The 12617-nt window shown below is 40.2% G+C and overlaps 1 protein-coding gene and 1 non-coding gene across 3 annotated transcripts in view; both read left to right on the top strand.

Moving 5' to 3' along the window:
* LOC136883075 (uncharacterized) overlaps positions 1 to 12617 on the top strand; it is a 361554-nt gene that overhangs the window by 98842 nt on the left and 250095 nt on the right. The gene's annotated exons all lie outside the window — the stretch shown is intronic.
* TRNAS-CGA (transfer RNA serine (anticodon CGA)) lies at positions 3108 to 3181 on the top strand. Its single transcript has one exon. It is a non-coding gene; the product is annotated as a tRNA-Ser (tRNA).

The following is a 12617-nucleotide window of genomic DNA, read 5'->3' as shown; positions in this document are numbered from 1 at the left end:
TTTTCTCTCTGATTAGTGTTATATAGAGGATGGTTACCTAGTTGTACTTCCTCTTAAAACAATAATCACCACCACCACTGAGAGCCCTGAATGTGTCTACTTGAAGGCGACCGCATTGCAAGGTAATGTTAAACCATGTCCTCAACCAATTCACAAATTCTTCAATAAACTGTAATCTGGTATCATCTCTTGATTTGAATGGAGAAGCATCCACTTCTCTCTTTCTGCTTCCAATTGATTTGCTCTTTATGTTCATTACTGTCCACCATCTATTAATCAAGTTAAGAAAATGTTCTACTTCAGAATAGCCCCTTGTAGACACTGCTGTAATTGTCTTGTTACAAAAAATATTACAAGCAAGAGCCACGTTCTGCCTCTCTATGACTGATGGAAACACTGACTTGTAATTAAGTCTAGAGGCACACTTCAATAACTTGTTGGACTCTAACTTGTACGATTCTCTCAACACTGAAAACTGAACAACCATGACCAACGACAGGATCAAATTCGGGATAAAAGAAGGTTTTAGCTTCATCACACAGATTTAACCAATTATTTCTGACAGATTTAAGGTGATGAACAGTATCAAATAAAAAGTAAATAATAGAATCCCACTTTGGGTTGGGCATCTTATAATTTAAACTTCCACCTAGAACAGAAAACATGTTGCAATTTATCCGATTAGTATCAGAAATAATGCTAAGTACAGTAAAACCGCTTTCACTGCATCATCCTTAGAAATTCTGAACACTGAAATGTATCCTTCTTGATTAGAATCATAGTTGCTGGAGCATGAAGGAACACAGCAATGCCATGGCATCTGAAATTAAGCCTAGCTTTAGTTGTGGTTGTCGTACTTGTGCAACGTAAAATAAAATAACACGATCATGCTGTCCTTTTAAACTACTCAATTTTAAAAATACAAACTCAGTATGACTTTAAAAATTATGTGGATTGTCACTCTTATACATACTGGAACATAAGAAAGCTCACCTTTGCCGTAGATTAATGCCGTTCCAGGATACCAAATAGCGTGTAGGTTAATTATATCTTCAGTATACTCTGAATTTTAAACAATGCCATCAAGTTAATTCACGCACAACGCAAAATATAATGATACACCACGTTAGACTTGTTTCCAAATTACGAACACAGAAGTCACATGCTTGACTCCAAGCGACGTTGTCGGATCTCCAGTGTCACGGCCTTAGTAAAGTCCGGCCACGGTGAAACTCATTTCATTATACAGTTTCCTGGTCTATTTAATTCGCTATGTCTGATGTTATTCTTAATTTCAGGCTTCTCTACTGCAAATGGTGCTAATCGTAAATGTATTTCAGCTTGTTCTAGTGCCCATGTGTGTCGGCGGTTGTCTTGATGTCTGCTTCATGCTGTACGGTGGAGTGACCACATTGTCGTGATGTTATTTCATTATTGGTTCTGTGACTAGGGATTAGTTGTGCTTCTAAGCATGAAAGAATTTCATTTTTCCTGTTTTCCTGTCTGGTCCTATGGTGGTCATCTCGCTTGATATTGTATGTTGTTCCTCTTTGTTGTTCTCATGTCTTAACCTGGTTGGTGATTGCGATTCTTCTGTAATCGTTACCTACAATTTATCAGAATGTACCCAATTACTTTAACTGTACTCGACTGGAGGTATTGTGTTAACTTAACAAGAAAGTATTACTCTTGGAATTTGCTGTAAGTGTACTAGTCTTTTAAGACTACCCTTGCTTCTCTGTAACCCGTAGGTATGCGAGTGAAAAGCTACACCTGCGCTAACAGAACGTAACTTGTTTTTTCAACTAAGGCCATACCTTAATACGTTTTCTTAAATTATTCTGTTCTCCAAGTTACAGTAACATTATATTTTAGTGATATTTTAGTATGTGAGTGTGTTTACCGCTGCCTGAGGGGTAGGCAGGCATTCTGCCACTAAAGAGATAAATCTTATGTAGGTTTTTTGATATCGGATTACACTAAATTGGATACGGAACAACCGAATGTAAGTAAATATTCATTAAAACATTTTTGAAGATCATATACTGCAGTTAATTATTTGGAGGAGACATTATGTACAACCGCCGTCATAGAATTTCTACCAACATTGACTAGACTGTTTATGAGCCAACCTTGTTGCCGTAATTAAATATTAGGCCTATCTAGAGTTTTCGGCAATATTGTCAAGATCGAATCAAAACTACTTTATCTCCGGTATTTGAAAATTTAGCAACCGACTCAGATAAGTTAAATGAGTATTGTTAAGATTTTCACATGTAAGTGTAATGTCAATTTAATTACGAGGTAAATTGGAAACGCGTGGTGCGAGCATATGCGTAGTTATGTCATTCTAATCTGTGGTGTAATTGATATTATTGTACGTGTTTAGTTTTCTGTTCCATATACGGTATGCATATACAGTATTTTGGGTTTATTATTATTATTATTATTATTATTATTAGTATTATTATTATTATTATTATTATTATTATTATTATTATTATTATTACGAGGGCTGAGGCAAAAGTCATGGCAACCACTTTTTTCTTCAAGATACCGGTACCAGTCCGATTGGAAAATGTGACATATACAGACGAAAGGACAAGGTGTTAACAAATACAGTAGAGACAATACGCGACACTCAGCGAGATATCGTGAGACAGCTAATAGAGCTCTCTCTACCGGATTGATCTGAGACCTACTGATTCTGCCATAAGAGCACGTGTATTTGTGTGTGAAGTTTTCGGTGTTACTTATGCGTTTTCAGTGAGTTGACATAATTAAATAGTAACGTGTGTCATTCCTTGATATCTCCTCTCAACATGAGGGGAAAGGTATGTGCTGTGGTTGGCTGCAGTAACTATGAAGTAGAGAAGAATGCACGGTCTTTCTTCAGTTTCCCTCGTGAAAAGAAAATGTAAGTAATATTGTATATTGAATTTTCACGACCACATTGTAATCGAAAGCGACTGATTACAATGTGGTCGTGAAAATTCAATATTCATTGACTTGGCCCTCAACGGGCAACTTAAACGCACTCTACAGTGTGACGGTAGTAGTACCAGACCTGTAGCTTAGATCCTTTCCAACAGAACAAAGATGGCCTGGGCCACCATAGCTCAGTTGGTAGAGCAACCGACGCGAAATCGGGAGGTTGTGGGTTCGGATCCCACTGGTGTCTGGTTGGCCATTTTTGTTCTGTACTTAACATCTCTTCAACACGTACTAAATGTACGTAAGACGACCTAATAGGTTGAAAGTCGCTTTCGATAAGTAATATTGTGTTTGCATATATATTCTTCCAGTGACAAAGAGATTTTTATAGTAATTCATAATCTTCTGATATGCTCGACCAATATTTTAACTGGCTTAAAATATAATACGCATATTTTATTGTATAGTGCAGCAGTTAACCTTCAATACCGATGTGTTGTATGTGTGATCTGTGGGTTTGATTTAATTCAGGAAAATACATATGCATGTGAGTGTGACTGGTTGTGTTCCAAGTTACCCCATTTGAAAAGCCGCAATGCATAGTCAGCACTGAAGAATATGGGTGATTTAAGAAATGTACATATTTTGTTGAAACAATAGGATGTTGCAAGTTTGCTTGAACCTAATGTAATGGCATTATGGCAAGTATCGCTTACAGGGAAAGTTTGAATATTTTTAGGCTAAATTTATAGATTTTCTTTCTGTTAGTAGGTTTCAAGTTAAAAGGAAAATTGTCCAGCTCTTAAATGTAAATTCATTGAATCATGTGTGTAAGGAATGTGCCGATATTTTTGTTGACTTACTTGACTTAATTCCTGTTGTTCCTTGTGGAACATAGGGCATCAACAAAGCATCTCCATCTGATTCTGTTGCCAGCCAACCTCTTCACCTCTCTCCAGGTCTTGCCTTCTTCCATTGCCTCCATGTGTACAGATCTTCGCCACGTTTGTTTGGGCCTTCCTCTCCTCCTTTTACCCTGCGGGTTCCATTCCAGTGCCTCTCTCTCAATGGCTTCATTCCCTTTCCTCAACGTATGGCCTATCCATTTCCATTTCCGCCGCTTTATCTGTATGGCCATCTCGGTTTCACCCGTCCTTCTCCATAGTTCATGATTGGAAATTACTTCCGGCCAGTAGATGTTTAAAATCTTCCTTAAACAGCGGTTGACAAAGTTCTGCAACTCGGAGGTAATCACTTTCCAGGTCTCGGACCCATACAGTAGAACAGCCTTAACATTACTTCGGAAAATGATATTTTGTTGTTCTTCCATACTGGATAGAGCCGAACAAAGGCACCATTTGCTTTTTGTATACGTTGAGAAACATCCTGTATTGCTCCTCCATCTTTGGTAACTACACTGCCCAAGTAGGTGAAACTATCCACATCCTCTATAGGTTCATCACTGAAGACAAATGGGTCTAGTTTGTTGGTGTTCATCCTTAGGGCCTTGCTCTTCTTTGAGTTAATCGTTAGTCCCCCTTTTTCCCTTCTTTTACCAAGTCTTTAATCTTTGATTGCCGGGCTGAGTGGCTCAGACGGTTAAGGCGCTGGCCTTCTAACCCCAACTTGGCAGGTTCGATCCTGGCTCAGTCCGGTGGTATTTGAAGGTGCTCAAATACGACAGCCCCGTGTCGGTAGATTTACTGGCACGTAAAAGAACTCCTGCGGGACCAAATTCCGGCACCTCGGCGTCTCCGAAGACCTTAATAAGGTAGTTAGTGGGACGTAAAACAAATAACATTATTATTATTATTACAATCTTTGATTGCATTTCACCATGTGCCTCAGACAGGAGACACACATCGTCAGCGAAGTCTATGTCTTCTAACCTATTAGCCAATCCCCACTGGATACCGCGTTTCACATTTCGCGTTACATTCCGCATTACCGCATCAATCACCACCAGGAACATGCTTGGTGAGAGGATACAACCTTGACGTACTCCTGAGCGTACAGATATAGACTCAGATACACGGTCCTTATGTATGACTCTGCATGTATAATCACGGTGAAGTCCTTAACGGCAACTGAGGCGGCAAAGTTGGCGGAGAGGCAACCCTTCCTCTTGGGGGAAAATAAAGAGGAAAACCACTGCCTTGTGGTGAAGAGGGATCTTCAAAGGCTAAGGGAGACTACCCCAACAGAAAACAGCAGGCTTGGAGGCGTAGGTGGCAACCCCACCACCAAGCTCGGGTGCTGTGGGCCAATAACTTGCACAACCTTAAATTACCTTATTACAGAAACATCAACAATGAGAAACCGGACTGATCCAAAGATGACGACCTTTGGCTTGAAAGGGCTAACGAAAATTGGGCTATGGAATATGAGGACTCTGCGGGAAAGTGGAAGGCTACGACAGGCACTGGCATGTATGAGGAGTTATGGCCTGAACATCCTAGGTTTGAGTGAGGTAGGATGGAGTGAGTTTGGGGAATTGGCAACCCATGATGGAGCTACATTTGTATACTCTGGAAGACCCCAGGGCGACGGAGCGAGTTATGGAGGTGTGGGAATATTAATGGATAAGGAGGCCAAGAGGAGCCTTATGGAGTGGTACCCAGTGACGGAAAGGATAATAGTGGCACGTTTTAAGACCAATATTAGAAACATTGTGTTGATAGTATGCTATGCACCTACGGAGTCGGCGGAGGAGGAAGACAAACAGGCGTTCTATGGACATCTTAATAGAACGGTTAAGAAACAGAAAAGGAAGGATATCATCCTAGTTGGAGGAGATTTGAATGCAAAAGTGGGACAGGACAACGAAGGACTTGAACATATTATGGGAAGGCATGGTTTGGGGGAACGAAATGAGAATGGACAGCTGTTTGTGGACTTCTGTGCAAGCCACGATTTGGTTATTGGTGGTACTATATTTCCACATAAAGACTGCCATAAGGTGACATCGGTATCACCGGATGATAGGACAGAAAACCAGATAGATCATGTGGCTATTTGACGAAGATGGAGGAGTTCATTGTTGGATGTGAGGAATAAGAGAGGTGCGGATATTGGTAGTGATCACCATCTTGTTGTGGCTACCTTTAGAATGAAGATACAGGCACAAAAGAGAAGGATAGAGCAAATAAGAAAGAGATATGATGTTGGAAAGCTAAGGGATGACAGAAATGTGAAAGAAGCCTTCAGGATAGAGCTAAAGAATCGATTCCGAGCACTCACTGAGGTGGAGGATGAAACTGTTGAGGAAAAATGGGTGAAGACTAAATCTGTATTTACTGAAGTAAGTGAAAATATCCTGGGTTTTAAGGACAGGAGGAAAAGAGACTGGATGACTGACCAGACATGGGAAATTATCAGACAAAGGAAAGAGATAAAGGAAGTAATGAATGCATGTAAGCCACGAGCAAGGAAGGCAGAATTGCAATCCAAATATGCTGCGAAGGATAAGGAAGTAAAGAGAAGTGTGAGGAGAGATCAAAGGAAACGGATAGATGACCTATCTCAACAAGCAGAGGAGGCAGCCAGAAAGGGAAATCTTAGAGAACTCTATATCATCACCAGAGTTCTGGCAAGGAAGCAGATGCAGAAAAACCGTCCAGTCAGAAACAAAGATGGTGTCCTCCTAAGAAACTCCGAGGATCAACTGAAGCGATGGCAGGAACATTTCTCTGCGGTGTTAAACCACTCCTTGGAGGAGCAAGTAGATGCAGAAGGCGAAGAAGAAGAGGAAGAAACCCAGCCTGACCCAAGGATTAAAGTCTGCAATCCAAGAGTGGAGGAAATCAAGCGGGCATTGAGAGAGTTACATATTGGTAAGGGATGTCGCACCTGTGATAATATTCCAGCAGAAGTCATGAAGGTTGATATGGATACCACTGCCAATATGTTGCAGCCGCTATTTGAGAAGATATGGCTTAATGGAGAAATGCCGACAGATTGGAAATGTGGGTTGCTGGTGAAGTTGCCAAAGAAGGGCGATACGTCAAACTGTAACAACTGGAGGGGCATTACGCTTCTTTTAATCCCTAGCAAAGTCTTCACCAGGGTTCTGTTGAACAGAATTAAGGAGTATATCAACTTGAGGCTCCGACGGGAACAGGCAGGCTTTCGATCGAATCGCTCGTGTGTAGACCAAATAAACACCTTGAGGATAATTCTGGAGCAGTGTGCTGAATGGTCATCTTGCCTCTATGCAGTGTTCATCGATTTCGAAAAAGCTTTTGATTCGATCAACAGAGAAGCTATGTGGAAGGAAGTGAATCGGTATGGAGTGCCATCACAAATTACCAACCTCATTCAGGAAACATACCGTGATATTTTTGCTGACAAGTGTTTTAATATGATACAATGCTTTTAAATGAGAAAAAAGAAAAATCTAGCTGTGAAGGTTCAGGCAGGAATTCTAAAGCTAAAAAGTGATGCATAAATGAAAGATCAGGCCCTTTCACAGCAGTCTGTTTCACATCTTGATTATATGTCTAATTTCAGTCTTTAAATAATAACCTGTTAAATAATTCTTCATTTACTTATCCAGAATTGCTTTAGCAACTTTGAAGTTAATATCTTAGTAACACTTTCTTTCTAGACGTAATTTATTTATCCATTTCCGTGTATGCATTTCCATTGATATTTGAATTGAGCGCGAATTTTTAGGTCAAGCCACATCCGAATTGTCTCCCATTTTTAAGGCTAAATCCGGAAGTGTCACCTATTCTCTCTACTGCATTTGGTGTTAACTACATGTGTAGACAATGAATAGCACTGAAATGTCGTAACACACTAATTTATTACGGTAGTATACAGGGCAATATGGCCTTCGCGGTGCAAAAGAATGACAACACAGTACACATAAAGTTCACACGACACACCTGGGCCTAAAGACCCTCAAAGTAGTCCCCTGCTACTGACACCTCACGCTGCCAACGATGTGGGAGGCGCTGAATACCATCTGCCTCAGAATTTGCCGCACCATGTGTGAATCGGGTCACCTGTTGGCGCACAGCATTAGCAATGTCCTCTCGTGTTGCAAACCGCCTACCTCATAGACGTTCCTTAATCTTTCGAATGAGATCAAAGTCACACGGCGAAATGTTGGGAGAGTACGGCGGGTGCTCCAATTCTTCCCATTACCAACGTCGCAGTAGTTGCCCTACACACTCTGCTTTATGTAGTTTTGCATTGTCGTGCAGGATTATTGCATTGTCCACAAGATTCGGACGTTTGTACGGAACGCAATGTCGTACATGTCGCACCAGGAAGTCCCTGTAGTACTGTGCGGTCACTGTTCTGCCATGTAGAACAAAGTGGCAAACAATGACAACCCTGACGTCATACGCCATGATCACCATCAGTTTGAGTGGGGAAGGATTCTGACGGACCTTCTGCCTCCTTGGTGATCTAGCATGTCGCCACTCCGCGGACTGACGTTTCTGTTCTGGTTCGTATGCCCTGGCCCAAAATTCAACGATGGCGATTATTCGTGAGAAGAATTGAACGCCGTCCTGTTGCCAGCGTGCAAGGTGGTCGGAGCATATTGCATAGCGCAAACACCTTTGAACTTCCGTCAGTGCATGTGGTACCCACCGCGATGCGATTTTGCTCAATTGCAGCTCATTACGTCATATCCTGTGGACGGTGCGTTTCTCGATGCCACTTGCCCTCTCTAACTCTCGTAGCGTCCATCGTCTGTCTTCATCCAGGAGCTGCTCGATGACGGCACGTGCCACGTTGGTCCGTACAGCGATAGGTCGTCCCAAACGTTGCTCATCACTGGTTGACACACGTCCTTGCTGAAACTTTCCTACCCACCGTGTTACTGTACTTTATGGTAGAGCATTATTCCCAAGGGCTTCCACTATTTCACTGTGACATTCTATCGCATTTCTGCCTCCGAGAACGGCTATTTGATGTAAGCGCGCTGCTCAACACGGGTTACTTCCATCTCGCACGACACTCACCAACTGACTGATTTCACAGCCCTCGCTGCGCTACTACCAACTATCACAGAGCCATCTGTTGTTCTGCATACACACTATGCAAGCAGAACTTCCACACGGCACATATATGTTTGTGATCCATTCACATATCTACAAGAAAAATTAGTTGCCATGACTTTTGCCCCAATCCTCGTATTATTATCATATTGTGGGGAGTTTTCCTTTCTGTCCATTTTCCTTGTTCTTGTTATGCGTCCTCTAATTGTACCGTAAATTTTAGTGTAATATTCTGCCTTGGGTGATTTATTGTAATCCTTTTCTTGTCGGTATCTTCCGCGCTTAAATCTTATCTCATATGTCCATGGTCGCTGTTCCAAGGCCACCTCGCATTTAATTTAATAACGACCATCTTGGTCTTGTGTAAAATTATTTCTTATATGAAATGCCAAATTATATGAATTTTAATCATAATTTATGTTTTTATTATTATTATTATTATTATTATTAATCATGTTCGGTAACTCCTCGGTTTGTAGAAAATTGAAATTTGTTTGCCCTGTTCTTAAATTATCTGGTGGTTAACGCTCGCATGTCTTATTCTCACCTGTGTTTGTTTCCTTTCTTATTTTTGTTGCGTCACTAGCCTCCTTTTCTCTTATCTTGTGAACGCTTTAATTTTTGGTATGCTTTGCCTGTTATTAGAATGAGATATAGCTTGGCTTTTGTAGTTGCAGGCTCAGTTTGTGTCGTTGTTCTGTTTTAATTGTGGAACATAAGTAGGCCTACTTTTTCTCCCCTTTGTATTGGGGTATATTTTCTACTAATTGTTAATTATCATTTTAATTTAATTATCGATTTGTGTAAATTCAACTACTGATCCTGACATATTTTGTGTTTGTGTGTGTCCAAGTTTTCGTAATTGCTTAAAGATTCACCTAAGAATATTGCAAGCAAATTTCAGTTTAACCAAATTAATTATTACTGGCCAATCTTCTAATTTTGAAAAGTATACCTTAAAATTAAATTGTATTTTTTATTTTTTTATTTTAATTTTTAAAGGGTATCAGTTTCATAGTAATAATCTACACGTGAGTCAACATTTCCAGTATTCTGAGTTTTAAGCAAATTATCCAACTTAATATTATCTAGTAACTTACTTATTGACATCTGTTTCTGAAATTTTTATTTCGTTCTTTGATTTTTTTCTTCTTCTTAATCCTTTTTACCTCCAGAGTCGGTTTTTCCCTCGGACTCAGCGAGGGATCCCACCTCTACCGCCTCAAGGGCAGTGTCCTGGAGCTTCAGACTCTGGGTCGGGGATACAACTGGGGAGAATGACCAGTAACTCGCCCAGGCGGCCTCACCTGCTAATCTGAACAGGGGCCTTGGTGGGGGATGGGAAGATTGGAAGGGATAGACAAGGAAGAGGGAAGGAAGCGGCCGTGGCCTTAATTTAGGTACCATCCCGGCATTTGCCTGGAGAAGTGGAAAACCACGGAAAACCACTTCCAGGATGGCTGAGGTGGGAATGGAACCCATCTCTACTCAGTTGACCTCCCAAGGCTCAGTGGACCCCGTTCCAGCCCTCCTACCACTTTTCAAATTTCGTGGCAGAGCCTGGAATCGAACCCGGGCCTCCGGGGGTGGCAGCTAATCACACTAACCACTACACCACAGAGGTGGACTCTTATATTTCATTAATTTAAAATGTGAGAACATTCAGTTGTAAATATTCATGAATTTTTTTAATTAATTAATTAATTAATTTATTTATTTATTTATTTATTTATTTATTTATTTATTTATTTATTTATTTATTTATTTATTTATTCATTTATTTATTTATTTATTTATTTATTAAGTAAATATTTCAAAGCTATTCTCACTTTATCATTGAATTTAATGAACTACACCTCATGTTACAAGGCAGGCGAGGAGCCGGTAGAACACCCATGACATCGACAACACCAAGCAACTCTTCAAGTTAGCTATAGAAAAGGGTACTTTCTCCAGGATGATCACCAACGTCTGAGATATGGCACTTGAAGAAGAATTATGGAAAGTTACTGACAGTATCAAGGCTCGTTTAAGAAGAAAACACCTTCTGCTTCAAGTCCATATCCGAGAAATATTGAAGCTAGTATTGTGTGATAAACTTGAGTCTTACGTCTGGGCTCTATAAACATTAGGCGTAACAACAAACAAATGTGCAGCCATGATGTATACACTCAAGACCGACTCCAATCCTCAGACCGTAATATAAAAAACTTGGCGGCCGAAGTAGCCGGATTGCCGGTATTGGCTAACACAAAAATATCACGTACATATTATACAAACGGCGGTAATGGAACATGTTAAACGTAACATCATGCGGAAAGTCACTTTTTTCACGTACGAAAACGCTTCGCCAACAAGTACGCACCACATACAATAAACTAGAATCGCATATATTCTACTAAAAAGAGAAAAACAAGCTTATTATTTATAAATTTAAATTAGTCAAATAACGGTTTTTCTTATATTTTACTTCACTGGATAGAATAATATATGTGATGAAACTGTTAAAATGATTTTTATCACGTCATTTTTAATGTCTCAATGTAAATTAAGGTACGAAATTCCTCAATTTATTCGCTCTCATGAGAACTGTGAAACATAATTTGTTGCCTTAGTTTTGAAATGATGGACAATTTCTTAAATTCAGCACCCAAATGAAAGGGAAGTACACCCGAAATAATAATGTTATTGGCTTTACGTCCCACTAACTACATTTTAACGGCTGTCGGCGACGTCGAAATGCCAGAATTTAGTCCCGCAGGAGTTTCTTTTACGTGCTAGTAAATCTACCGACACGGGACTGACGTTTTTGAGTACCTTCAAATACCACCGGACTGAGCTGGGATCGAACCTGCCAACTTGGGGTCTGGAGGCCAGCGCCTTAACCGTCTGAACCACTCAGCCCAAGAATACCTGAAATGATTATGTTAACCCAATGGACGGCCCTGGTAATGTTAACATAATGTTGAGATATGGCATAACAGCACTTCACACAATGATGGTAACCTTAGTAATGAAACGTTCAGGTACTAAAGATGTAATAGTATTTACCCATTAAAGAACATGAGTGCGAAAACTCTACTGAATCTAAACACTGATATTTAACCACATGGACAAGCTTCAGTTCGGTGTAGTCTGCTTCAACAGATAACCACAAGCATGAATCGGAAGGTGTCGGTAGTGTAAAACCCTGCGTTACAAACCCATCGAATCCCTCCAAGTAACCATTTTTTTCTGTGAAACAGTATACAGATTGCTCCATATGTCACACTTATAAATTTTATTATACTCCTAGTTCCAGCCAAACATTTCCACAGGCAAGCACAGATTATTGTAAAATACACTTGCATCTGAATCACTCAATACTCTGAAGCACGTAGACACTGACAGAATATCGCAATATCAATTATATTCTATCTAAATTAATATTTTTCGAGGAACACGAATAGTTTGGAATTATTACCACACAAGTGATATCAAAATGGTGTCCGGCTAGTGACACCATGGGTAAGCGTATCACAACAAGGAAGCAACAAAATAAAAGGCCACCAAAAACATAGAATAAATTTAAAATAAATGTGGAGGAGTGAATATTTAACACGAGGGACCCATTTCCCAAGTAACTAAAAGGGGTGGGATCAACAAGGAAACCAGAACGAACATCTACAA

This window comes from Anabrus simplex, chromosome 11 (genome assembly GCF_040414725.1).
Source record: "Anabrus simplex isolate iqAnaSimp1 chromosome 11, ASM4041472v1, whole genome shotgun sequence".
Taxonomy (NCBI): domain Eukaryota; kingdom Metazoa; phylum Arthropoda; class Insecta; order Orthoptera; family Tettigoniidae; genus Anabrus; species Anabrus simplex.
Note: the sequence above shows the minus strand (reverse complement) of the source record. Positions and strands in the feature narration are given on the sequence as shown.